Source organism: Lissotriton vulgaris, chromosome 1_1, assembly GCF_964263255.1.
Source record: "Lissotriton vulgaris chromosome 1_1, aLisVul1.2, whole genome shotgun sequence".
Taxonomy (NCBI): domain Eukaryota; kingdom Metazoa; phylum Chordata; class Amphibia; order Caudata; family Salamandridae; genus Lissotriton; species Lissotriton vulgaris.
Window position 1 is genome coordinate 226706223 of NC_141685.1, and position 5054 is coordinate 226711276.

The window sequence follows — 5054 nt, forward strand, 5'->3', positions numbered from 1 at the left end:
ATTACCCGAGCATCTTTCTGTGTTCTTAAACTGTAATGTTTGTAACTGTTTTTGTTACAATGGCAATTCATTTTCATGCTCGACTGAAATTGTGTTATGTCCAAGTGATAATGATGTGTTTTCAGTGCTTCAATGGTCGTATTCTGACCCAATAAAGAGTTTGACTGACAGGCCCGTGTGTGTTTTTGGGTGTGGCACGAGGCCTCAAGGAGGAGGCTGTTTATGACGCGTCATGAAGGCCTCCGGGAAGGGTGGGGCTGTGAGCAGCAGCATGTCTGACAGTAGGGCTGCCTACGCGCCTCGAGTAGTTAAAGCTGCGGGAGGCACTATACGCTAGGTCAGCAAGGACAGCCTGTTCTCTGTTAGGGGGGCGGGGGCCTTTAGGTTGTGACCCAGACTAATGGGTTTTAGACTCGTCCTGAAGTGTCTGGTTCTAGACCCTGAGGTCTGAGTGGACTAGTCGGGTGTTGGGCTGGTGGGATGATGGGTTGGTGGGTTGGTGGGATGGTGCGGTGGTCAGTTGGTGAGATGATGGGTTGGTGGGTTGGTGGGATGGTGCGGTGGTGGGTTGGTGGGATGATGGGTTTGTGGAATATGGTGGTGGGTGAGTCAGATGTTACAATGGGTTGGTGGGAGGATGGGTTGGTGGGTTGGTGGGATGGTGGGGTGGTGGGTTGGTGGGATGATGGGTTGGTGGGTTGGTGGGATGGTGCGGTGGTGGGTTGGTGGGATGATGGGTTTGTGGGATATGGTGGTGGGTGTGTGCCAGATGTTGCCGAGAGTTGATGGAATGGTGGGTTGGGGGGATGGTGCAGTGGTGGGTTGGTGGGATGATGGGTTTGTGGATTGATGAGATGGTGCGGTGGTGGGTTGGTTGGATGATCGGTTTGTGGGTTGGTGGGATGGTGCGGTGGTGGGTTGGTTGGATGATCGGTCTGTGGGTTGGTGGGATGGTGCGGTGGTGCGTTGGTGGGATGATGGGTTTGTGGGATATGGTGGTGGGTGGGTGCCAGATGTTGCAGAGAGTTGATGGAATGGTGGGTTGGGGGATGGTGCAGTGGTGGGTTGGTGGGATGATGGGTTTGTAGATTGGTGGGATGGTGCGGTGGTGGGTTGGTTGGATGATCGGTTTGTGGGTTGGTGGGATGGTGCGGTGGTGGGTTGGTTGGATGATCGGTTTGTGGGTTGGTGGGATGGTGCGGTGGTGCGTTGGTGGGATATGGTGGTGGGTGAGTCAGATGTTACAGTGGGTTGATGGAATGTTGGGTTGGGGGGATGGTGTTGGTTACGGGGTAAAGGGTCTGGGTGCGGTCAGCTGGCGATTTCACTGTCACTATTGAATATGGCATTGTCTTCAGAAGTGAGGGGAGGTTTCTATGCCTTGAAAGTGTCAGAGTGCAGTGTAGAACACCTAACACCTCTGGCATGGAGGACTCTGCCTCGAGAGTGAGCAGGAGGCATCTGGAGTATCTCGTGATGGGGGGTCTTCTTACCCAAGTGTCATGTGTCGCGACATCTCAAGGCGGCCAGTCGCATTAGTGGCATTTTAACAAAGAGTGGCACAGCCCGTGGAGAACTGAAAGCAGAGCTGCCAAGTGTCCTGTCTGTTGTGCGAGTCTCTTATGTAGTTTGTTTTTATTTGCATTCTGGCATTAATGCTCATCTCAGTGTAGACTCCGGGCCATCACCAGTGCCAGCATCTGGAGGAACCTCTGCCTTGGGTAACTTGCTGGGAAAAAGAAAAGGGCATCTTCAGAGGGCTGGCGAAGGGGCACCTGCTGGCAGAGGCACAAGAAGCAGAGAGAGCGAGAAGGCCTAAAGAGTAAAACAGGGCGGGGCAGTGCCCTGGGGGAATTGTAAAGAGCATAGATGGTGAGGAGAGTCATCTGGGAGCATAGGGGGGAACCTCTGAGGGCAAATAGAGAGAGCAGCTGTTGGTGGGTGGGGTGTAGGCGGGTTACCAGGTGCGAGGAAGGAGCGAGTATCTGGGGGCATTGAAAGAACATGGGGGCATCTTAGACATATGGGCTCATTCAGAGCATAAGGATGCCAAGTGAGCCCGGGGCATGATCTAAGGAGTAGGGTGTGTGTGTGGGGGGGGAATGGGGGGCGGGGCACAGAAGGGGGGATTTGTGGAAACTTAAGCGAATAGTGAATGATATGATATAACTGGAGCACAGAGGTGGGGGCTGCTCCTGGAATAACAGCCGGGTTTATAATGATATAATAAGTGTGGTAGTAAATGTGGTAGTAAATTCTCTGGTTAATTATGGAAATACTCTTCATCAGGTCACTCAAGATGCTCCATCATTGAGTCTTAGCACCTGAGAGTCCTGTTCTTCAGGTGTTCCAATACCCTCCACCCGCAGGGAGACTGTCTAATGTACCACAGTCGTGAGTAGAGAAGGTGCGATCTGGTGAGAGAATAAAACATTTAAAATATCTCTTCTCCTGTGTTGGTTGTCTTTAATGTTACAGGAAAGGGATATAGTTTTAAAAAGTTGTGTTCGGTAAAAGGTTGGTCGACATGTTTCAGCCTGCGTTGCCCATGTAGGTCAGGCGGCTTTCATCAGGACCCAAAAAGTGTTGCCAGGCCGGCTCTGATTTCAGGAGGCTGGGTATACAGGTAGGTAAGGTAAGTATAGCCGCTCACCTTTCTTCATCATCTGGTTAGGTTATTCGGGTAGCTGGTGTTAAGATCTAATCACCAACAATGTTGGCTTCACAGTATTGAGACCCCCGCAAGATCGAAGTTATAAGCCAATTGGTGAAAGTGGTGCATTTATAGTAAATATTTTGTGAAAGCAGATCCATTCTTCTCCCCGGATCTGAGATTACATGGTGTAACAGTCAGCACTGTGGACTTTGATCTGATCTGGAATCTCCATGGGACCGGATGCTTTTACTCTAAAGAAACTCAAATCTCTCATGTATAAGTTTGAAATCTCAAAAACATGTTGTTCCTAATAAACAGTATATCTTACTGAGTTTTTCATTTTTTCTGTTCGATATATTTGTTTGTTTACTGAAACTTGGTACGTTCCTGTTACATTAAATATTATAATGTGAGGACTCTGTTTTTCACTTCCTTGTCTCTTTGTATACACTTATTATTGGCATGTTCTTTCTCGTTCCGAAATATCACGGTCTTTCGTTACATTTTTCCAAAATTCTCGTTCTCTCTTTGTGAGAATAGTGCACCTGCCCACGGGCAGGCCAAGGAGGCTACTGCATTTATGTTTTTTTCTGACCATATTTTTTTAAAAGCGTTTTTCCGGGAATATTTGTTTGCTATTTTTAATTTTATCACCATCACTTTTAAAATTTGAAGTCAGTAAACATAAACAAATGTAACATAATCGAACCAACTTTAGGTAAGATACTGACCTCAAAAGTACTGTCTTGTGGTGACGGATAGACACACGACATCACTGAGCTCGGCGGACTTTACAATGATAGATCACTTAGATTCAAACACTAGCCATAGCAAAAAAATAGCATTATTAAATTAGTTAAATATGTCTCTGATTGTCACAATGGCGAGTGAAAAGTGTTTCCGCCCGGTTTCGAACCGGGGACCTTTCGCGTGTGAGGCGAACGTGATAACCACTACACTACGGAAACTCTCATGTTCACTCGATAGGACTTAGTGACCAGATTCCACATAAGCACAATTTGGTCACAGCTCCTTTAATTCCAGTCTTCCTTGTGATCTTTGTCTGCTCCTCTCCTGCTGCAGCAGAGCACTTACCCAGCCCATTCCCACAGACAAAAAGAATTTCATTCTAACTTTACACCTTTCCAGTAACGCTGCAAAGAAAAAATATTTTTTACCCGCAGAAACCAAAGACTACTTTTGCACACACTATCCAGAGGGTGTGGGGTGGTGAATTATGGAGCTGTGTCCTGTGAGGAGCCGAGCCGACAGTGTAGAAGCTCTTGGTATCCAGGGTCCTGAGTCATCTTTAGAAACATCTCTGAACCCCACCAGCCCCCTGGACAGGAAGTTTTCTAACAGTAAAGACAAGAAATCATGAACCAACAATAAACTCTGTGAGCAGCTGTCTTTTCAGGGCTAAAAAATAAGCCGCAGACGTTGCAATTAGATGTCAGGATGGCCGAGCGGTCTAAGGCGCTGCGTTCAGGTCGCAGTCTCCCCTGGAGGCGTGGGTTCGAATCCCACTTCTGACAGTATGTTTTGCGACTCGTATGCGCACAGTTTTTTCCCTAGACAATGTCAATATTACACAATCTTAACATACACGTTTGAAATCTGAAAAAGTGTTGTACCTAATAAACAACATTTCTCACTGTGTTTTTAATGATTTCTGTTCTATGTTTTTGTTTATTTACTGAAACTTGGTAACTCTCTAAGTTAAATTAAATTCAGTTATAGGAGTACTCTGTTTTTTTTCCTACCTTGTCTCATTTTTATATACTTAATATTTCCATATATTCGTTCTCTTTTCGAAATGTCACGGTCTTTAGTTACATTTTTCCGAAAGTCTGGTTCACTTTTCGTGAAAAAAGTGCACCTGCCCACGACAACGGGGGTACTTCGGTTATGTCTATTCTGACCATAGTTTACTTTCAAAGCGTGCTCTTGAGACCTGGGGTTTATTCCCTATGATTCATTTTATCATCATCACTTTTAATATTTGAAGTCAGTAAACACAAACAAACGTTACATATTATAACCAACTTTAGGTGAGACGCTGAGTACAAAAGTACTGCATTGGGAGAGAGGGGTGGGGGGAGAGTGAGCAGACCCAAAAACCATTGAAGTGTGAAAAAGGCCGCTTTATTGGAACAGGTGCACATTTACAAATACACAAACTCGGCAACCGCCTCACAATCTAAACCACAACCCAAATTTTTGTTCGTTTTTATTTCAAACCCCAAACCCCGCCCCCACCCCACACCCTCCATCACACCCGCCCCCACCCGTACATACCCAACACAAAAACCATACAAACCCCAATAACATTATAACATTATAACATCACCTAACAAATACAAAATATCACATCTCCGACTATAAACCAACTGATCAT

General features: G+C 46.3%; 2 non-coding genes across 2 annotated transcripts; one reads left to right on the forward strand and one right to left on the reverse strand.

Annotated features, from left to right (window-relative positions):
• Positions 1-3551: 3551 nt before the first annotated feature.
• On the reverse strand, positions 3552-3624 carry TRNAV-CAC (transfer RNA valine (anticodon CAC)). Its single transcript has one exon. It is a non-coding gene; the product is annotated as a tRNA-Val (tRNA).
• Positions 3625-4108: 484 nt separating this feature from the next.
• On the forward strand, positions 4109-4191 carry TRNAL-CAG (transfer RNA leucine (anticodon CAG)). Its single transcript has one exon. It is a non-coding gene; the product is annotated as a tRNA-Leu (tRNA).
• The last annotated feature ends 863 nt before the right edge of the window (positions 4192-5054 follow it).